At 44.2% G+C, this 23,641-nt stretch overlaps 1 protein-coding gene across 7 annotated transcripts in view; it reads right to left on the bottom strand.

The window, feature by feature from the left end:
- Positions 1-21,098, bottom strand: part of TANC1 (tetratricopeptide repeat, ankyrin repeat and coiled-coil containing 1) — a 263,697-nt gene extending 242,599 nt beyond the window's left edge. For 3 of the 7 annotated variants that reach the window (XM_055108612.2, XM_055108615.2, XM_055108616.2), the window contains exon 1: positions 20,852-21,098. The gene's annotated coding sequence lies outside the window, so the exon portion shown is untranslated. Of the gene's footprint in view, positions 1-19,652; positions 19,965-20,851 lie in introns of those variants that run through there. The other 4 variants (XM_063595382.1, XM_055108614.2, XM_055108613.2 and 1 more) reach the window with 3 other exon arrangements.
- Positions 21,099-23,641: the final 2,543 nt, after the last annotated feature.

Below are 23,641 nucleotides of genomic sequence, written 5' to 3'. Positions count from 1 at the left end.
TTTTTTTTTTTTTGAGACTGAGTCTTGCTCTGTTGCCTAAGCTGGAATGCAGTGGCACAATCATAGCTCAGTGCAGCCTCGATCTTACAGGCTCAAGTGATTCTCCCACCTCAGCCTTCCAAGTGGCTGGGACTATAGGCATGAGCCACCACGTTTAGCTGATTTTTTTTTTTTAACTTTTAGTAGAGATGAGGTCTCACTACGTTGCCAGGCTGCTCTCAAACTCCTGAGCTCAAGCAATCCTCCCACCTCAGCCTCCCACAGTGCTGGGACTGCAGGCGTGAGCCATTGTGCCTGGCCTGAATTGCTAAACTTAAATGCCTGTTCCCAAATCATGGTGGAGCCAGGTGAGATCCCAAAGTACTGAAATTATAGGCATGAGTGACCTTGCCCAGCACCCCCCAAAAAAAGTATTATAAACAAGCAAATTCTGCCAACAGCATCCACAAATCTGCATTTAGCATCCTCAGGGGGTATCTTTGAGGGGCCATTCAAAATGAACTAGACGTGCAGTCTCAGCAGCTGCAATAGTGAGGCTTATTTCCCCCAGTGTGCTCTCCCTGTGAACACTGTCAGTTATGGTCCACATTTCTCTCCCCACCCTGCAACTCCACAGTCCCCATACCACTCATTAAAACTGACCTTTGGACCAGGACCCCTAAAGGATCTACAAAATGACCAATTTTGGTCAGATACAGTCGCCCCAGGAAATGCCTATTAGGAAGCCGATAGTGAGAGTGGGCAAGGAGTGGGTGAGGAGGGCAGCACCGCAGGAGGTGGCAGGGGTCCAGTCGACCTGCCATGAGACCTGGGGCAGCATGGGTCCAGTCAGCCTGCCATGAGACCTGGGGGAAGGTACAGAGCCTCACCTGCAAAAACCCCATGAGGTAGGAAGAAAGAATGCCTGCTCTCTCTTAAGGCCTTCAAGAGGGCTGAATTAGACTAGCACTTAGCACAGAGCCTGGCATACAGTGGGGGCTCAATTGGCTCCTGTTAAGTGACTGAGTAAACCAACCAGTGAGCAAGCCAACTTTCTCCTGTGTCCTCCCCAACACGATGGGGACTAAGGAAAAGAAGCTGGGAGCTGGGAAGCCCTGTCATTGCAACAGGAAGTAGTAACGGCATTTAGCAAAGGTGGAGGGGAAAATAAAGGAAGATGCTCCTCTCTCCCACACATTGGAAAAATGAACTAATCAGCAGCAAGCAGTTAATGAACCCAAATCTTGCTCCCGGGAGAGAAAGTAAAAATTATCCCAAGGGTAACAAGATACCAACAAAAAAGACACACAAGCTGAAAACAAAACGAAAACACTTTTTCTTTTTTTTTTTTTTTTTGAGACAGGGTCTTGCCTGTCACCCAGGCTGGAATACAGTGGCCCGATCTCGGCTCACTGCAACCTCCACCTCCCGGGGTTCAAGCAAGTCTCTCAGCCTCAGCCTCCTGAGTAGCTGGGATTACAGGCGCCCACCACCACGCCCGGCTAATTTTTGTACTTTTTAGTAGAGACGGGGTTTCACCATGTTGGCCAGGCTGGTCTTGAACTCCTGACCTCAGGTGATCTGCCCACCACAGCCTCCCAAAGTGCTGGGATTACACTTGTGAGCCACCACGCCTGGCCACTTTTTCTTGATAACCATCAACCACAACCACACAAAAATCCCCTCCAACTGTGGAGGAAAATTAGAGTAAGGCAGGTAATGTAAAGCAATGCACACGGTCAACCCTAAATACACTCTCTAGCTGAATAAGTAGGCACTTAATGTGTGCTGAATGAACCAGGCAGGTGCCCAGCCTTCACCTTCCCGCCCAAGATTCAGAGTGGCACTAGCTCAAGTCCAGGTGTTCTGACTTTATCCACTCCATTCCCAAAACTACCTTCCCACATTCCAAATTCACAGAAAACAGCTCAGGGAGGCTGTGTAACCTGTCCAGGGTCATAGTGGGGCAAAGGGACTAAACTGGGACCTTATCCCAGTCTGTCTGGCTTCAAAGCTTCTACTCCTGAGAAAAAGACATGCATGACAGAGGGGAAGGGGAACCTAGGCTGGTTAGGACTAATTATAAGCAAATGGTCTAATGAATGAGTGATCAGGTTTACAACCCAGATTTCAAGGAATTGAGTACTTTTTTTGAGACAGGGTCTCGCTCTGTTGTACAGGCTGGAGTGCAGTGGCGTGATCATAGCTCACTGTAGCCTTGACCTTCTGGGCTCAAGCGATCCTCCTACCCCAGCCTCCCAAGTAGCTGGAACTACAGGTGTGCGCCACCACAGCCGGCTAATTTTTGTATTTTTTGTAGAGATGGGGTTTTGCCATGTTGCCCAGGCTGGTCTTGAACTCCTAAGCTCAAGTGATCCACCCACCTCAGCCTCCCAAACTGCTGGGATCACAGGCATGAGCCACCATACCCAGCCTTCAGTGACTCTTTTTTTTTTTTTTTTTGGAGACGAGTCTTGCTCTGTCACCCAGGCTGGAGTGCAGTGGCGCAATCTCGGCTCACTGCAGCCTCCAACTCTTGGGTTCAAGCGATTCTCCTGCCTCAGCCTCCTAAGTAACTAGTATCACAGGCACCCACAATGACGCCTGACCAATTTTTGTATATATATATATATATTTTAAGTAGAGACAGGGTTTCCCCAGGTTGGCAAACCAAGAACCTCAGGCTATCACTCCTCACTCTCCACGTCCCAGGTTCCCTCCTCCAGCCTCTTTTTAATACATGAGAAAAGTACTCAGAATCAAGCTTCACTAGAAATCTCTTGCCAAACAAAGGTCCACTTAAAACAACAGAACAAACCTAATTTTGAGGACTTGTTACTTTTGAGTGTTAATCCAAAAAACTAAAAAGCATCATTGGCAGAATTAAGTATGAATGTACACAGGTTCCTAAAAACAAGCAATTTTCTCAGATGTTGCTTTTTACCAGAGATCAACATCCTATTCTTTGAGGAGTTATCAAAAGCTCCCTGAAGGAAGTGAAATTACAAGACAGCCTAGGCCATTGGGAAAGCCAAACATTTCTCAAATGTGAGAACCTGTCTCACTCTCAACCCAGGAGCTTGACATGAGTGCAGATCCCCAAAACCCACCACAGGCCTACTGAAGCACCTCCTGGGGGCAGGGCCTGGAAATCTGCATTCCAAATTAAGTGCCCCAGATGATGCTTAGGCATTAACCATGCCCTCCTACAAATTCTAAGTCCATGCCTACCTGGAGGTATATCATTAGCTTAAAAGAGTTTCCACAGGAATGCCAAATTTCCAACCACCGACTGGGCATTTCCAACTGGGTATCCCAGATGGCCCCCGAACTCTGCCCCTCCCCTCCTGAGAGAGTGCTGTTATAGTATTGTTCATCATCCATACCTTGTTGCCACACCTGGAAACTCTCTACCTTCAGTAAGCTGCTAAGTATTCCTTTTCATCCCAGTCCAAAAATCATACACCATGTGCACTCCTTCTTCATGTTCTCATTCCGTCTTGTTAAGTGAAATTGATAGGGAGCCACTGATTTGGACTGAGCTCTTGCACTAGAATCCAACAGACCAACCCAAATGGAGTCATTCATGCAAAAGTTTCACGTCACCAAACCAAAACCTAAGCTGTTTACTTGTAAGATCGGACCCTCCAAGCAAACAGGAGAGAAATGATAGTCAAATCTCCAAACAGGCCAGTTTTCAAAAAGCACAAGATTCACGACAACCAATCAAAGGGGGCCCAGTCAGCTGGGTGCGGTCGCTCATGCTTATAATCGCAGCACTTTGAGAGGCCAAGGCAGGCAGATCGCAAGGTCAGGAGTTTCAGACCAGCCTGGCCATGTGGTGAAACCCAGTCTCTACTAAAAATACAAAAATTAGCTGGGTGTGGTGGCACATGCCTGTAATCCCAGCTACTTGGGAGGCTGAGGCAGGAGAATTGCTTGAACCCGGGAGGTGGAGGCTGTAGTGAACCGAGATCACGCCACTGCACTCCAGCCTGGGCAACAAAGCGAGACTCTGTCTTGGAAGAAAAGGGAAAAAAAAGGCGGGCCCAGTCAACCAGAGCTGGCAAAAATAAGGAAATCCCCTCTGCTTTAACCCACACAAGGAAAGTAACCTGAAGTAATAATCTGAGGTTAACCAGTCCACCTTTGGCACTATGCAATCTCTGTGCTCCTGCTCAAGCTGCCTTACAAAACCCGCTGTTCAGCCATGCCCTGCAGAGCGCCTGCCTATTTTGTAGTCTGGGTGCTGCCTAGTTCATGGACCCCTAAAAAACAACAATTAGATCTTTAAAGCTTCATTTATTGAAATTTTGTTCTTTGACATCTTGTTCTAAAAACCATGGTGGCACAGGACAGTAAACCCAAGTTCAATCCTGGCTGAACTAGGTTACTTTGAGCCTGCTTCCTTTTCTGCAAAATGAGGATGACAACAGCACCCTATGAAAAGTTTTTCTGTGAAGATTACATGAGCTAATGCACCTTCACCTTAAGTGCACACTCAAAGGTATTCAACTGGCATTAGTTCTCTTCCTCCCGCTAACTCAGGCCTCAAACATCATCTCTCACCTGACCTACTTCAAAAGCCTCCTAACAGAGAGCTCTGCAGCCCATCTGTCCCCAGGCCAGTCTCTCCTCCACACCACCGCTGCCAAAGCTTTTCTCCAACACACAGATCTGATTACATCATCTCCCTGCTGAAAAACCTTTGACAGCTATCACTTGCTTACAGGATCAAGTCCACACTTCTTAGCCTGGCATGCAAGGCCTTTGCAATCTGGCTCTCTTCTCCCTGCCACTGTACCCAAATGCCAAGCACCGTCTGTTCTAGTAACAACACCCCAAACACGACTTGTGTTTTCATGCCTCCCAGCCTCTGCTTCTTGCGCTCCTTTTCTCTAGAAAGCCTCTCACCCTCTTTCCCACCTGGCAAAGTCACCTTCACCTCCTCCCCCTCCTCCCTGAAGCTCTCCCCAGCCACTGTCAACTCCTCCTCCTCCCCCTACTCCTCCTCCTCCTGCACTCCCTAACACCTTGCAGTGGTACTGTGTGTGCACTTGTCTCCTCAGATTGAGACACAGCACTGGGCCTGAAACCCTGAAGGGCACAATGACCAGCTCTCAAGAAACATTTTGTGGAAAAATGAATACAAGACCTCCACCACCCGCTGACAAATGAAAACGGTTTCTAATTTGTCAAATAGTGACCACCTTCATGGTAACTTTTTATCTTTAAAAAACTCATAAGGAAATTCTATTTGTTGAGTTGGCTAACACCACTCTTATGAAGGAAGCAAAAAAGCCTTGTGAAGAAGGTAAAGTCTCTTTACATTTTCCACTGGCTTAGGTCTCAATCACTGTCCTAGAAATGGCATCTCTTTTTTCCAGATGGAAGGGGGAACTAACACCCTTTGATTCCTCCTGGCTTAACTTTTGGTATGTAGAGTTGGGACAGTTAAAAGGGTCCTTTTTGTTGAAGCAAAACATTTCAGAAAGGAAGAGATTAAACAAAACTTTGTAATGGTAGAGGAAAAGTGTAAAAAGCTCAAGTACCACTTGACTTGAAGTCTGTAGGGAATCAAGTTCATTCTGAGAGAACAGGCACTATCTGGGAAGGAGCAGTGTGAGTCCTTGCCTGGCTGAGATCTTTTCTTGTCCAAGCCAGATTCAAAGCCAAATGTCCCAAGACTTGGAAACAGCTGATGACAGAAGACAACACTTTTTGGTTTACCCATAAATGGCAAGAATGCAAGGACCATAGATATCCAGGCATTCTCCAAACTGTTCCTCCATTTCTGTTCAAAACTTAGGATATATTAATTCCACCTTCGCGTGCATCTTTAATAGGCACAAAGGCAATAAGGAGAATCCCCATTTCTCCACTGTGAGGATCTTGAATGAAGCACTGACCATCCTCTTCTCTAGAAAAGCCTGCTCTCCTGTCGGTAATATTTATTTCATAAATGAATATGCATGTATGACTTGAGCACAGTACAATAGACTTATTCCACCTAAATAAAGTGTATTGTTCTAAACCATACTCAAGCAAAACATTACAAAAGTCTGAGGAGCTTCACATGTTGTCAGTCTCAGTAAAAAAAACTGATTTTTAAAATACTGATTTTCATAAAAACCAGAGTTTGTTAGCAATATTTTTGTGCCAATAATAAAATATCACTTTTTTGTTGTTTGTTTGGTGTTTTTTTTTTTTTTTTTTTTTTTTTGGAGACGGAGTCTTGCTCTGTCTCCCAGGCTGGAGTACAGTGGCGCGATCTCGGCTCATTGCAAGCTCCGCCTCCCGGGTTCACGCCATTCTCCTGCCTCAGCCTCCCGAGTAGCTGGGACTACAGGCACCCGCCACCACGCCCGGCTAATTTTTTGTATTTTTAGTAGAGACGGGGTTTCACTGTGTTAGCCAAGATGGTCTCGATCTCCTGACCTCGTGATCCAACCCACCACGGCCTCCCAAAGTGCTGGGATTACAGGTGTGAGCCACCGCGCCTGGCTAAAATACCACTTTTGACTCTTACTCCTTCTCCTCTATAAATCACCATCTAAAACTGTCCTACTTGTTAGCTCAAAACATTACATATAGGCATATAATTGTTTTAATATAAGCAACCAACTCCCATACAGATTATCTTGAAATCAAGAACTTATCTCGACTTCTGTAACAAGTACCTCAAAATTCACAATTTTTAAAACACTCAGAACAATTAAAAACTTCAATTTAACAACTGATCCAGAATGCTGAATAAAATATGGTAAGGACTGGATGTGGTGGTTCAGCCTATAATCCCCACACTTTGGGAGGTCAAGGCAGGAAGACTGCTTGAGCCCAGGCATTCGAGACCAGCCTGGGCGACATAGCAGATCCTATCTCTACAGAAAAAATAAAATAAAAAAATAAAAAAATTAGTCAGGCATGATGGTGCACACCTGTGGTCCCAGCTCTTGGGGAGGCTAAGGCAGGAGCATCATTTGAGCCCAGGAGGTTGAAGCTGCAGTGAGCCAAGACTGTGCCACTGCACTTCAGCCTGGGCAACAGAGCAAAACCCTGTCTCAAAAACTAAATAAACAAACAAAGGAAAACAGAATAAAATAAAATATGGTAAGAGGAGGAGAAGGTGGAAGATGATCTGGTTTTGGTAGCTCTGATCCATGCACGGTGCTAAGCCTTTCATACAGGGCTTCGCCTTTGGCCTTGGCATAACCTCTATGAAACAGGAATTATTGTCCCCATTCTACAGACATAGAAACAGGTCAAGTAAATTGCCAGAGCCAAACACAAAACCAAAGTCTATCTGGTTTCAAAGATCATCCTTTTTACTATATCCTATATGTTTGTGTTTTTTTAAAGAGGGGAGAAAAAAAGAGTGTATATGTATATTTTTAATGGACTAAATATAGTTACAAAGTACCTACTCTGTCCAAGTCACCTTATTATTCACAACAGGCAAATTTTAATGCAGAAAACAGTGTCCCTGCTGGTTAAAGGATTAAATATAAGAATGCGCTGGGAGCTGCTTATGACAGCTACCATTCATCATGCAAAGCTTCTTTATATATACTAAGCTATTCTTCATTAAGATTCACAAAATCCTTTAACTTTTCCCAGACATACAACTAGCACTTGGAAGGATATCAAGGGAAAAAAAAATGTAAATAGCAAATTAAGTTAGCAAAGTTAGCTATGATAGGAACTTTTATTTGCTTGTCTGGGTTTCTAAGACAATGTACATAGAAAATTATCACCCTGAGGGTGTCCTTGAATTTATGGCTGTATTTTAGATTAGCATAAGCATTTATCAGGAAAATATTCTGTTAAAAATTTATCAAGCAGAGGTAGAAAGAATGCACATTCCTAAATGTGCTTTAAAAATAAGTGTCTATGGAGTATTATTTTACCATCACAACTCAGATACTTGTCATTCTAAATAAAATTCAACCACCAAAAACGTTTAACACCCGGGCCACTTTACCCAAGAGACACATGGTTTATAGTCTCAAGATATACTGAAAACATATCCTTTTAACCATGCCAACTATTCAGAGTACCTTTCCAAACACACCTGGAATCAATTCAACTTGCATCCCTTTGATATACTAATAAACCTAATTTTTAAACTCTAAGCTGTTACTTCTTTATATATATATATATTTTAAAGCTATATATTAATTGCTAAACTTTTTAAAGATAGGGTCTCACTCTGTCACCCAGGCTGGAGTGCAGTGGTTCAATCATAGCTTGCAGCAGCTTTAATCATCTCCCAGGCTCAAGCAATCCTCCCGCCTCAGGCTCCCTAGTGGCAAGGACTACATACAGGCTTGAACCACCATACCCAGATGATTTTTTTTTCACTTTCAATAGAGATAAGGTCTCACCGTGTTGCCCAGGGTCCCGAACTCCTGAGTTCAAGCAATCCTCCTGCCTCCACCTCCACCTCCCAAAGTGCCAGGATTACAGGTGTGTCTGACTCACCATGCTGCTCTGAATGGCTAAACTTAAATGTCTGTTCTCAAATCATAGAGGGGGTCGGGAGTGCAGAGGGGAACCTTAGTCTAGGACCTATTTTTGCCAAAAATATTTTACTTGACTCTAATCTTGCTTTTAGACCTAGCCTCCAGTTTATAGGAAATACAGGAAACAATGGGACAAGGTAAACACCACCACAGGAAACAAATTCAGAATATGGGACAACCCAGAAAAGTCAGGAATGGGAGGGAGGGAGGTAATGAGATATTATTTTTCTACATTTAAAAAGACGAAAGAGACAAACAACAACAACAGCCCACAGTGCAATGTGAACCTTGATTGAATCTTGGTTTCCAAAAAACAAAAATGGTGACAAATGCTATTTAAGGGAGAATTTTTTTTTTTTTTTTTTGAGATGGAGTCTTGCTCTGTTGCCCAGGCTAGAGTGCAGTGGCACGATCTCGGCTCACTGCAAGCTCCGTCTTCTGGGTTCACGCCATTCTCCTGCCTCAGCCTCCTGAGTAGCTGGGACTACAGGCGCCCGCCACCATGCCCGGCTATTTTTTGTATTTTTAGTAGAGACGGGGTTTCACCGTGTTAGCCAGGATGGTCTCAATCTCCTGACCTCGTGATCTGCCCACTTCGGCCTCCCAAAGTGCTGGGATTACAGGTGTGAGCCACCGCGCCCAGCCCAAATTAGATAATATTTTTACATTATTGTTAATTGTATTAAAAGTGATAATGGGGTGGTGATTTTTTTAAGTCCTAAGTTAGAAATGCATAGCAAAGTTAGGCAAAATTACATGATGTCTGAGATTTGATTTTTAAGTATTTCAACAAATTAGATAACCCAACAAACATTGTTCTCTGGCCAAAAGATGTTCTGGAAAAAAAAGAAAAGTTTCTACAATTCAATGTGTTTGGAAAACACTGACTACTCTATTTCCCTTCCAGGATATTTATAATGAACACTAGATCTAAGGGTGCTCAAAAGACCTGTAGTTAAAAACAAAAATACCTGGTTTACTTTGGTTAACCCAGATTTTCCCACTTACTTGACCACAGGACTTTTTCCCCTGCGTAACACCTGTTAACTTCCTAAGACTCAGTTTCCCCCAGAATGCATTTTGGGAATTCTTGCTTTACTTAAATAAATCCTAAGAAAAATAAGGCCCTCTTAAGTTACATGGATGATTCAACAACCCCTGAATAAGAATTTCACAATTGCATCTATTTGCAATTTAGGAGCCACTCACTGTTTTGATGTCTTTTGCATCTATAAATATGTTTACTCTTTAACATGTTTTGATTTATAAGTCAGACTCTTTCTACAGTATGAAATCCCACTGCAAAAGTTCTTTGAAATGGAATTAACTTTAATTTATTCAAACCCATTGCCTTGGAAATCTACAATGAAACAAATTTCAAATTGTCAAACCATACCTACTTTTTACTTTCAAAACTACCTTAAGATATTTCAAAGCTCTCCCTAACCCTTTCCAAAGACTCATGAAAATAAATTACTGGATTTACAGTAGCCAAGAACAACAACAACAAAAAACCTTGAAATCAAAGCTCTTTTGAGTCTTTCAGTTGGTACTTAGGGTTTCCAGGACCAGAAATAAAAGCCCCACAGATTCCCATCTTTATGAAAACGGTAAGTTTTTTTTTTTTCTTTTTTCTTTTTTTTGAGATAAGGACTTGCTCTGTCGCCAAGGCTAGAGTGCAGTGCTGTAATCACAGCTAACTGCAGCCTCAACCTCCCAGGCTCAAGCGACCCTCCCACCTCAGTCTCCCACGTAGCTGAGACCACAGGCATGGTACCACCATGCCTGGCTAATTTTTTAAAAAAATTTTTGTAGAGACAGAGACTTCCTATGTTGCCCAGGATGGTCTGAAATTCCTTGGCTCAAGAGATCCTCCTACCTCAGCCACCCAAAGTACTAGAATTATAGGCATGAGCAACCACACTCAGCTAAGTGGTCCTATGCTTATAAACAGATCCTTTGGGAAAACTGAACTGGATCCCAAAAGAGATTCACCTTAATCATGAATTCTACTTACTCCACAGGTGAAAGTTTCACAGCAAGATTTTAAGTAATATCTGCAGTTCATCTGAAAAAAATTATATCATATTCCATTTAAGAACCCCAACACTTAAAAACTCATTACACTTAAAAACTCATTGGAAATGCCCTTAAAAATGGCCAACAAAGAAATCTGAGCTAGAAGTCTCTGATGCAAGAAAACAACCAAATTTGATGTTCCCTTGCCTCTAAGGAGGCAATTTATAATGTTCAAAACACTTTATATACATTCTGTCATTTGACCCTCAAAACCCTGGAGACATGTCTGTCTTCCATCAGGGGAGCATATATCTAACATAGCTCAACTTGAAAGCCTACAACTTGTGAACTCTCAACTATCTTTGCATAGAGGGAATACTGACATAGATAACTCTATTCAGCTAAGCACTACAGAGCCCATCACCTCCCATCTCCCAATGGGGATGCTCAGGCCAGATCCTACCCCGGGGAGTTATCGCCCATGATTTTGCTTTGTGGTAGTTGCAGACAGCTCACTATCTGCAGGCATTTAGATCTTCATACATCTCATCCACCAGGCCTTTCCTGTTACTCCACAAGGACTCTCCCTTGAACTCACTGCATCTGTTAGGATTGTCTTTAATGTTTTTGCACTATCATCCTATGGAACCTCCCATTTCACCTGTGTCAGTGTTCCCATGTGAAAGAACATGGCACTGTAAATAACATGCATGAGGGCACACAAACCAGCCAGGAAATAAAAATTTTCCAGGTCTGAATCCTGGGTCCTGCTGTCTTGGTTCTGTGAGCTCCCTGCCCTCAATCTCCTTTCATGTACATGGAGCTCCCTGCCTTCCTAAGGCTGCCAGAAGGCTGGAGGCGAGACCCACCCCAGAGTAACAAGTCCAGAGTGATGTTTAACAACTGTGGATTCTCTGTCTCCCTTTCTCCCAAAGGAGAAACAGATTGTTTTCTTTTTAAATGAGAAAGGTAAGACAGGACCCCCACCATCAAAAAGCCTACAACCCATCTGCAAAGCCAATAGGCGAACAACTTAATAATAAAAAGCAAACAGAGAAAGACATTATAATGAATGTACAATGTACTAGGGAGACTAAAAGGAAAGAAAAACTGAAATGTGGAAGCGGGGGTAAATCAGAAAAAAATGTTCATAAGAAAGCAATATTTATTTAAGCTAGCCCTTGAAAGTCAAAATTTCAGTGGTGGTGGTAGGGTGAGGGAAGAGGCAAAATTGAAACAAAGTATCAGGGACGGGCAGGAGTTCAGTGGTACTAGCAGAGACAAGGAGAGGACAGCTGGGCCTGCAAAGAAGTTAGGGTCCAGATCACAGAGATTCTTGAAAGCTAAGAATAAAACAGGGACAGCTACTACTCTTATCTGTCCTTATATCAGGTATGATGCTTTCAGCTGCAAGTAACAAAAATACCTAACTCTAAGTGACTTAAATTGTGGTATCAAAGCTTTTTTGATCACGCAGGACTATCAGTAAAAAAAAAAAAAAAATTAGCCAGGCACGGTGGCTCATGCCTGTAATCCCAGCACTTTGGGAGGCCGAGGCGGGCAGATCACTTGAGCTCAGGAGTTTGAGACCAGCCTGGCCAACATGGTGAAACCCCATGTCTACGAAAAATACAAAAATTAGCCAGGTGTGGTGGTGCACACCTGTAATCCCAGCTATTCAGGAGGCTGAGGCAGGACAATCACTCCAACCCAGGAGGCAGAGGCTATGGTGAGCTGAGACAGCACCACTGCACTCCAACCTGGGCAACAGAGAAAGTTTCCATCTCAAAAAAAAAATTTCTTTTTAATTAAGCCAGGTGTGATGGTGCACACCTGTAGTCCCAGATACTTGGGAGTCTGAGGTGACAGGATCACTTGAGCCCAGGAGTTGGAGGCTGCAGTGAACTATCATCACACCACTGTACTCCAGCTTGGGCAACAGAGCAAGACTCACCTCTAAAAAAATAAAAAGTAAAAAATTTTAAAAACGTATTGAAGCTCAGGAATTTCAGGGGAAAAAATTTATAACATATATACTAACATATTATAAATTGTATTAATTTATGTGTAATTAAAACTAGTTATGAATGGTATGTATATACATACATGAATGTAGTATATACATTATACAACATTTAAAACTTTTAAAGGATGGGAGTCAAACAGTATTTTTAAGTTCATTTTTATTAATAATACAAATCCAAACATAATTTTGTTGTTGTTGTTGTTGTTTTTCAAGATGGAGTCTCATTCTGCCGCCGAGGCTAGAGTTCAGTGGCACAATCTTGGCTCACGGCAACCTCCACCTCCCAGGTTCAAGTGATTCTCCTGCCTCAGCCTCTCGAGTAGCTGAGATTACAGGTGTACACTACCACACCTGGCTAATTTTTGTATTTTTAGTAGAGACAGGGTTTCACCATGTTGGCCAGGCTGGTCTTAAACTCCTGACCTCAGGTGATCTGCCCACCTCGGCCTCCCAAAGTGCTGGGATTACAGGCATGAGTCACCGCGCTCAGCCCATACATAATTTTTGAGCCACCTTCTTGTCAAATTTGTTTTAAAAGTCATGTTCTAAACTCATAAGAACATTTTCTTGTTCCTTTATACTTATATCATTATCATTACACTTTCTTTGCAAGAATCTTTTTAAACCACTCGCCCATTTTCTGGGGGTCAGTTTAGTTAAAACCAGATAATCTAGCTATAAATGTATTTAGATGGATAGAGTTCACCAAAGGCAAGAATAAGAATGAGGGTACCACTGTCAATTCCACCAGGTTGTAAAAGGCCCAGTCTTCCCTCAGGCAACCTCATATAATGTAAGTTGATAAAAGACTATCAGATATACCAACCAGTGTCAACTCATACATTAAATATTTTAAAAGCTTAATTTTTTCTAACATTCTTGAATATTTTCTTCCCTCCCATATTGGATGATCTAGCACACTCCACTCTGGGGACCACTGAGCTTAAACAATAATGAGGCTGGGCAGAGTGACTCACACCTGTAATCCCAGCACTTTGGGAGGCCAAGGTGGGAGGATCACTTGAGCCCAGGAGTTCGGGACCAGCCTGGGCAACATGGGGAAACCCCATCTCTACAAAAAATACAAAAATTAGCCGGGTGTGGTGGTGCACACCTGTAGTCCCAGCTATTTGGGAGGCTGAGGTGGGAGGATCATTTGAGCCCAGGAGGCAGAGGCTACAGTGAGCCATGATCATGCCACTGCAGTCCAGCCTGGGTGACAGAGTGAGACCCTAGCTTAAAAAAAAAAAAAAAAGATAAGAAAGAAACAATAATGAAAATGTTTTTTCTCACAGAAGTTCTGAGTCACAGTGGTTCTAGGGCTGGCTAATCAGCAGCTAAAATAAGTCATTGTGGGCTGGGGATGGTGGTTCACTCTGTAATCCAGCACTTTGGGAAACTGAGGTGGAAGGACTGCTTGAGGCCAGGAGTTCGAGACGAGCCTGGGCAACATGGTGAGACCCTGTCTCTACCCGCCCGCCTCCTACACCCCCGACACCGACAAAAAAAAAAAAAAGTAATTGTGGTCTTAGGCACCTTTAGTCTGCACTCGGTGCTACTTGTTCTCTTGTGCTGACAACCTTATGCTTCAAATATGCCAGGACCTAACAGGCGTCACATACATATTCATTAATGAGTCACTGGCAAAAGGTATGGCATTACTGAAATTGATGGCTTAATCAAAATTCACTCCCTTGGGCAGGGGACGCATCCACCTTACCCTTAAGTACATGGCCAGTGGAAAACTAATCAAAAGCAGGATTATAGTAGTAAGCACAGTCACCCCCTCCACACCCAACCCTCCATATCTCAGGTTCCATGGCCACAGATTCAACAAACCTAGGTTAGAAAATATTCAAAAAATATTCTAGTAACTGACCACTGGAAAAAAGATAACAATACAATAAACACAATAAAATACAATAAATACAATAAAAATATAAATTTTAAAACAATACAGAATAACAACTATTTATCTAGCATTTACATTATATTAGGTATTATAAATAATCTAGAGATGATTTAAAGTATGAAGGAGGACTGGGGGGTTGGCTCATGCCTGTAATCCCAGCACTTTGAGAGGCCAAGGCAGGAGGATCACTTGAACCAAGAGTTGAGACCAGCCTGGTTTGGTCTCATAGTAAGACCCTGTCTCTACAAAAAAAAAAAAAAAAATACAAAAATTAGCTGGGTGTGGTGGTGTGCACCTGTACTCCCAGCTACTTAGGAGGCTGAGGTGGAAGGATTGCTTGAGTCCAGGAGGTTGAGGATGCAGTGAGCCATGATCACACCAGTGCAGTCCAGCCTGGGCAACAAATGGAAACCCTTTCTCAAAATAAAATACAAAGGAGGCCAGGCAAGGTGGCTCACGCCTGTAATCCCAGCACTTTGGGAGGCTGAGGCAGGTGGATCACCTGAGGTCAGGAGTTCAAGACCAGCCTAGCCAACATGGTGAAACCCCATCTTTACTAAAAACACAAAAATTAGCCAGGCGTGGTGGCACATGCCTGTAATCCCAGCTACTCGGGAGGCTGAGGCAGGAGAATCACTTGAACCCGGGAGGCAAAGGATGCAGTAGCCGAGACTGTACCACTGTGCTCCAGCCTGGGTGACAGAGTGAGACTCTGTCTCGAAACTAATAATAAAATTTAAAAATATATATATATGAGGGTATGCATAAGCTATATGCAAATAATACATGATTTTTAATAAGGGACTTAAGCATTTGAGGATTTTAGTATCCGTAGGAATCCTGGAACCAATCTTCCATAGGTATCAAGGATGGTTATAATGTTGTAAACTATTGCAGCAATGGCCCTCAATGAATCATGTAACCACCACGGCACCAGTGAGCCTAGGCACAGGGAACCTGGCCCCCATTTCTGAATCCCAAGCAAATAAACAGTTGTTGTTAAGCCACAAGAAGCAAGGAGGACCAGAACACAGAATGCTGTTGTATGGTGACCATCCCTGCCATAGTATTCCACGTATGTAGGACAACAGGGGAAGAAAGAACCAAACTGTTTCATCCACAGACTTTTTAAATTCAAACATGTAGTTCAGAGTCAGCCGGCACTCAATAAACATTAATAATTAATGTTACTTATCCCAAGTAATTTAGAACAAAGCATGGCAGAGAGAGGGGAGTGTAATGGGTTACATGGGAATAATGACCAACTCTTACATTTTTAGCAGTAATTCAATACCCCCTCATGTCTGTATACATAGCAATTCAGAGTCCCACAGAATGTGGACAAGTCCACTGCCCTCAAGACTACAGGGGTGTACATCACAACAACATTAAGAATCTTCATATCCTTTGGTATGTTGTTATGATCAGCAATACCACTTGTGGAAATGTACACTGCCCTGGCTAGCTCTTTTGTTGATCCAGCTCCCTCCCTCTTCCATTAACAATAACCCTCTTCTTTGCGGGATACTTTGTCTCCCCACAGCCCCATTTTATGGGTCTAACCGTAACTCTCCTTTGGCTGGCATCAAGCCAATTCGGGTTCCCTCCAGGGCTTTCCCAAATTGGAACTAACATCAAAAAGGCCAATTCTGGATATGAGGCTTGAGAGCTATAATACCAGTAGCCGTATACGTATGATCTTTTTCATATTTCTTCAAAAGCTCATGCAACAGAAGATCCCATTTTTGCATGAGTATACATGCATGAAAAGGTCACAGCTGAGTGCTTCTGAGAGACTTCCCTACTCTCCACCCCCATCTCCTACCCAAAGAGGTAATAAGCCACTGTTCATGACTGGCACGTAACCCTAGGTGTGCTGAGGTGGGGCAGGGAAGAGGTTGAGTCACTGTGGCTCTGGGCTATGTGAACTGAACATGATGGGTTCGCATCTGTCTACCTCTGCAACTGGAAGGTTTTCCCTAATAAATTCCCTCATGTTAGTGAAAAAATCTGTGCTAAAATCCAGGAACTATGTCATCCCTCTGCAACACTTTTGTCCTTGACATTCTGTCTATGGAACTCTTCTTTCTAGGACATTCTCCTTGATCACACCCACCTGCAGGGGAACCTAAAGACAACACCGACCCTAGAAGGGCAAGTTCCATCAGCAACACAGCTAAACCAAACCAGGAGAACTCCTTTCACTCTCCACAAGATAATGTCCTCTGAAAGCCTTCTTCATCAAAGTCCTCTATCATTCCAAATCCATGCTCCTGATAATATTATTAAAAACCAAGAATCATTCTTCTCCTTTGCTGCTCTTGTGCCCTCCTGGTACAAAGTGTCCCAACTTCTCTGGCAAATAGCGCTTCATAATGTTCTCTTCTCTTGCTCATGGAAATGGCGGCAATTTCAGATATACTACACCTCTTTCCCAGCCAATGAGCACTGATACATCTTCTTATTGAGGTTTAAACCCCATTGCTTAATATTTTGAAAAAACATTCCTCTGAGAATAAGTTTAAAAAGCTGAAGATGGACAAGCTGCTCAGACATAAAAGAGCCTACAGCTTAACACATAATTGCATTTTAGAACCTGTTAAAGAAAATCAATACCAGCCTCCAGATGAGTGTCAAGCTGCAGTGAGTGCTGCTAACTAGGCAAGCGGGACAAAGCACAAACATTTAGAGACACAGCAAAAATGGGTCACCTGCAACCTACTACCTCTTTACCATCAACCCAACAGCATAAGGGAAGGATGTATTTAGCATGGAAAGTGCTGCAAAATCAGACTTATCCAGCCATCAGTAGGAACAGTCCAAGAATGATGACACCAAAAAAAGGAATACTCACCCAGGCTTTGCAATTAGGCTGAGAGATACCAAGATCAAAGGCAAATGATATGTTCATTTTTTTATTTTTAAAAAGAGGTACAGATTTGAGAAGTGATTTCCTTAAGAATGCTGTCTGGGTTACTAGTCCGGATTATAAATCACATTACACCCTGAAGCCTACTTAATAAAAAAGAAGTTGAAAATAAACAAATGACTAGTTTGAAGCATGTGACTTTCTGAAACTCTCTTGAGGAGAAAGTTTTATTACCATTATTGGTGAACTGTTTTTAATCCCTGACATCAAAGCATAGATGTTAACCCTGGGGTTCTGAAATCAAAATAACTCATATATAACCCTAAAAATGTATTGTGAGAAATTGCCACATATTAACTTTAGTCTGTTTGGCAGGTTTGAATAAACAGAAGAGAAGAGACTAGGGAGAATCAGAAGACTCTGGTTCAAGTTCAACTCAACTATTTATAGATGATACAGGTCTAATTTAACTTTCTAGGCCTTGGTTTATTCAAATAAAGGGTTAGGGATAAAATATGTAAATCAAGCCCTTATAAACCCCATAGCAGTGTTCTAACATTACAGCACTGGCTCCAGAATTCCTACATTTCTCAAACTTTTGGAGAGTCACAGAACTTTAGGGATGCAACGTAATCCCATTTTAGGGATGAAAAAAATGAGAAAACCAAGACCCAGAAAGGCTTAAGAGTTCTTTGTACAGTGAACACTTTCGTAACCTGGGGAGAAAGGGGGCAGGGAGAGGTTCTGGTTTTTCCACCACTGAAATATGCATTTAAGAGACAGTTGAAAACCAAACTATTTTAAACACTAAAACAAATCCTCCCCACAAATATATAAACACTCTTCTTTATTTTGCTTCTGTAAATATATTCCTGTAACACAAACTATTTATCATAAAGATAAAAATAAAGCCATTTCTTTTTCTATGAGACTCTCAACCCTACTCTCAACCCAACTGAGACAAAATCTTTACAATTAGGTTAGAAATGTCTAATGGAAACATCGACATAAAGTTAACCTCCAGCTATGCTGGCAGGAGTCATTATAATATGGATTATAGTTCCACTGGCTCAGGGATGCTGGTTTTAATGTTCCCAGAGAAATAAAGAATTAATCAGCAACTCAGAAGAGAACGTTGCCTAAAAATGGACGATTTAATCCAGACAACTCCATTGTCTCTAAAATTATGCCCTAAATCACCCAGTGTCAAAACCTACTATGGCACCAAATAAATTGTGTGTGGTTAAAGAGACAAAATGTTCTTTTTTCTACAGGCTGTTATGGGAAGCAGAAAAAGGCTGACTATGAATCAGTTATATCTTAGATCAAGGATGGATATAAATTATAATAATTTGGGTATTCTGGTGGTTAAACCAAGAAAGCAGGAAAACCATTGCTTCCAAGTTCCAGCAACACTTCAAACCAAGAGGCTTGGTGCCAAAAAGTTAAGTTTGGGGCACCACATGTGCAAGACAGGGTCATAAAAACTCACCTTAAATTTATTTGTGGACTTTTCCTGCTTCCACTAAAATCGATGACACTATTTCCCATCTCTTATTGTCAAATCACAACAGTCCGGAAGCCTGAACCAAGTTCACTTGGCAGGTAACAGGAACAACCCTAGGAGGAAGTCCTGAAGGATATCAGATACCATACTTCCTTTACTGCCACATACTTTTCATTTCAGAACCACCAGGATATATTTATGATGCTTTTTGACTAACACTCACCAAGCATTCTGGCTGACACAAACTGCAGAAACCGGCATACTCTAGGGAAGGTCCCTTGTGAGGTCTTTAAGTAGCTTAGATGAGTAAAACACTCAGACTACTTCTATAATGAAGTAGTCTCAGCCGCTCATAAATTCTTTCATTCCCAGCAATCAAGAAGTAGCTGTTAAAATCCTGGAATCTTCCTAGTAGCAGATCTGAAATACCTCCAGGCTGACCCAGGAAGCTTCACAACTGCTTTCCTCTCCTTCCCTTCCCCTGCCTCAGGAGTGCCAGCCTGGCAGGAATAAAGATGACCAAGGAAGGAAAAAAGAGGGTAGCGGATCTGGTGAAAGCAGAGACGCAGACTCCCTTCATTTCCACTACAGAGAAATACCAGCCCTCTGTGCCAACTAACCAGGTTTCTCCTTTCCTCTCCCACCCCCACCCCTCCAAACACGCATTAACTTCTGCAGTCTGGTGTGTCTGGCATTTCCAGAGCGAGCGATCTCAACAATCTTGAGCCCTTTCCTCAAAGATTCTGAACCAGGAACTTCCTTTCCGCGCCAGCGAGAGTTTGCGGTCCAACCCACGTTAAGACTCAGCTTCCATTTACCTTGTAACCTGTACGGACGACGCTGCTTCTGGGGTCAAGTTCAAGATGAAGGTTCCCTCCTCACCTCCCAAGTTAACTCCAGCAGGGAACAACGCCACTGAGAACGGTCCCAACACTGGAGGCACGGGGATCTGGAGCTGGCAGGAGGGGGCTGGGAGAAGGCCGTTGCCGAGCCTGGCGTCCTCCGCCCCTTGGCCGCAGCGCCGCGTTTCTACCTGGCCAACGCCACATTTCCTCCCGGAGCTTTACACAATAAGTCCAGTAAGTTTTGAGAACACCGGTCCAGGGACCTTTCTGTCTGCAAACACACCACACAATGCCTAGAGCTTCCTTCCCAGCCAGGCGTTCCAGAAAGCCGCCGCGCCAAAGCCGGGAGCCCCGCACACCCACAGCGCTGCGCGCCCGCACCCCAAAGTCCTCCAGGAAGCCAGTGCCCTGATATCGTCCCCCGAAAATGACCACTCTGCATCCAAGAACAAGGGGGCTCACAATCTTGACAATTACCGCTCTTCTCAGCGCCCCACCCCTAAAGAAAAACCCCCAACGTCTAATCCTAACTCACCCCCACCCCCAATAAAGGAGTGTGGATATGCTAATCGCAGTGTTCTTGGAAGCAAAGCAATAGACTTTCAGCTCAGACTGGGGCAATACGATGCCCCCGGCTTAAGTTCTCTCGGCAACTTCGCGACCCGCGCACCCCAACACTCCGGGGGGCGCCCAGGACCCCGCGGTGCCAGGCGCGCCTCCCCCCGCCTCCCCCGCGCCAGGTACCATGCGTAGCCCAGGCCCTTGCCAAGCCCGAGGGCTACAGAGAAGGCGGGAAAGGGGGCGAGTGGGCGCGCCGGGCGGGGGTGGTCCCAGAACTCGAGCGTGCCCCAAGCGTTCCCGGTTCCCACCACCCCGGTTCCAGGGGAGGCCGGCTCGGTCCGGCGCGGGGGAACCGCGCAAGGAAAGTGCGGACTCCCCAAAGCCGCCGAGAGACCAAGGCCCGGGGCGCCCAACATGTCTGTGCCTATTCCCGGAAAGCTCCCGGGTGTGCCCGGCGGAGGAGGGGGCGCTCCAGAAACTTTCCCACACGCCTTTCCCTTCTCCCATCACCCTCTCCACCCCGGGTCCCTCTCGACCTCTCCGCACACTGGCAGCTGGCCATGCCCGGGGCGCTCGCAGGCCCGCGGCGGAGCCCGGGCTGCGGGAGTTACCTGCCGGGAAAGTTTCCAGCTCCTCAGCGCGGTTCCCCACACCCAGGGCCGGGCCTCGGGGCGAGGCCAGCTCGGCGCTCCGCGGCTGCCTCTCCTCCGGCTCCCGAGGCGGCCGCCGCTCCAGCAGCTGCCACAGCAAAGCCTCCGCTCCGGCCCGTCCCCCCGCCTTGCTCGGCCCACACCGGGGCCTCATTGGCAGCGCGAATCCCCGCCCTTGCGCGTGTTCCCGAAGGCACCTTCCTCTCGCGCGCCCGCCCCGGCCGCGCCTCCCGCGCCCCTCCCCGCCCCGGGCTGCGGCGGATCCAGGGACCGGCTGGAGCGCGGAGCGCGAACTTTCCGCGGGGCTTGGGCGCGAGGTCCCCTTGTCCCGCCTGTCGGCGCCAGGTCCGGGCCTGAGGCACCCTACCGTCCCTCTGGGCACCGGGTCCCCCGGGGCTGCGCCTAGGCCCCTCTGGGACCAAAATGGGATGGGCCATAGTCTTTTTTACAGCCTCTTCAAAATCAATAAAGCGACCCGGCCTTCCCTCCTCGCTGCTTTTTTACCACAGCCGAGGAGGACATATGGGAGCAATTAACCGAGCTGGAGTTTCCGTGGACGCTTTAGGGTGGCTTGTGCGGCTTTCTTGGATTTTCTCTGCCTCACTTAACTACACACAAACACAAACACTCTTTCTGGGGCCAGAATCAGCTAAATGAGCTGGAAGGTCTAAGAAGGCATCTCGCTGGCTGCGTCTTTTTATTTCCCAAAAGGAATGGGGGACGTTCTGGGGCCGGTGATTTCCCGGGCGTCCCTGGGGCCGCGGGTCTAGAGCCTCCTGCGACCGCTCCGGGCTGGCCCGTGCTGTCTGCGCTACATTCACAGAGGGCCAGCGTCGTGCTTCTGTCGGAAGGAGGTGGGAGGGACGGAGGGGAGAGAACACACAAAGATGCTATTATTTTGTCGGTTGGTGGCAGTAAATTAAACTCCTGAGTTCCCAAAATGTTTTGTTATTCTCCAGCAGAGCAAAAACCAGGATAGGGACTAGGGATTCGGGTGTCCTGGGTTCTCCAAGATCCTCCCAGGAATCCCAGGCAGCCAAATTGGCCTAAGGGACTCTGCTCACTTAATACCCGAAGCTCTCTAAGACAGCCTTCGTTGATCTAGTTGACCAAGGAAGGATCAACTAGAACTGCCGCTGCCTTGTGTGGCCAGCGGGAATTGTGCACGGGTCACCCCATTGGTGTGTCTGGAGCAGAGAATAGAGAAGTTGCTGTAAACCGATTTATTGGTAACCCCTAACCTTGCTGTGGCAAACCCGCCTTAAAATACGATTGTGTTTTAAACAAGTTTCCTCATAAAAACTTCAACCTCACGCAGAGCTTCCCTATATAAAGACACCAGCAGGAGGGGTGTCCATATTTAAAGTTCTTATGAAAAGAGACAGGAAGCAAAATGCCACACAATCTCTTTTCATAAATTAAAAAGACTGAAATGGACTGGATTTTTCACCCGTAGTTTCAAAGGCCTGATTACTGCTGTGTTGATATTTGAGCAGTAAACACATCAGCGGCCTTGAAGTATTCCCGAAACAAGGCAGGATAGAATATTGAAAATAAAAATACAAACTTAAACCAGAAAACTATTGACTTCTTTCTCCATCTGAAATGTTTCATTGCTGAAAAATATGGTAATGTTTTATTTAATTTATCTTGAAACGAAATCTTTCAACAGACAAAAAAGCCAGACAGCAACCTTAATGATAAAAGAATGATGCAAACAAAAGACAAAAACTCCAAGCAGTCTAACTAATCTGAAATATTAAAATATAAGAGAAACAATCCTAAGAAAATAGACTGGTAAGATTTCCTGCTCCAGACTTCTTTATAATGGGAGAAAGGTATAATGGATGAAATTTATCATTTGTACCACATTTTTCTGGTTTCGGCTCTTCTCAGCTGTATTTCCAAATTTTTGATGAAATTGCTTAGTTAAATAGGGCTTTGAAGGCAGTGCAATTTTTTTCCCTCTACTCTCAAAGCTCCTTAAGTAGCAAGTAGAAAATCACATAAATATGTTCATTACTGACATCATCTTTAAATTATTTTTAGTTGAAAAAGTTTTGTCTTTATAGTTTCAGAAGTCACAGTCACTAAAGAAGTAACTTCATCACTGCCTAGTTAGGAGTATTTAACATTCTAAACAGGCATACAGCTAGCAATCTGAAATGTGCACACAGAAAGGCCCTGTCTCCCCTTCTTCCTGTAGTGTTTATATAATCCAAACTACATATGTTATTATGCACAATCTGATCTCCAGCTTTAAACAGCTGACATTACATACGCTATGTTGTACTAAGAACATCAAAGAAGCTCTCTTAAGCTGTGGGTGAAAATAGTACATTTATAAAAGACAAGGCCAAAAAGAGTAAAAAAAAAAAAAAAAAGAAAATTCATGGGTGAGGCAAACAGGGGGCTTCCATTAAGATCCGTTTCATAAGAAAAAATGTGAACATTTTCTAAATATCTTAATAAGTGAAGTATTAGCTGAGCACATATTAAAAAATGAATTTTAATTTTTTTTAAATCTGCTTTTCCCTTAAAAAATAAAAGCGTTTTTACTTAGTTGTTAGTTGATGGTCTGTTTGAATTTTTAGGAAAAGGAAAGCAAGAATCATCTCTTGCTTTTCTGAGGATATCTCTGCTTATCCCATCTACTTTAAGAAGCTCATTCATTACATTTCTGTTGATACCAGTTAGGAGAAAAAAAGAGAAATATAGATCACGTGAATAGTCTATGCTGCACACATTCCC

Source organism: Pan paniscus, chromosome 13 (assembly GCF_029289425.2).
Source record: "Pan paniscus chromosome 13, NHGRI_mPanPan1-v2.0_pri, whole genome shotgun sequence".
Taxonomy (NCBI): Eukaryota; Metazoa; Chordata; class Mammalia; order Primates; family Hominidae; genus Pan; species Pan paniscus.
This window is presented reverse-complemented; position numbering and strand designations above follow the sequence as displayed.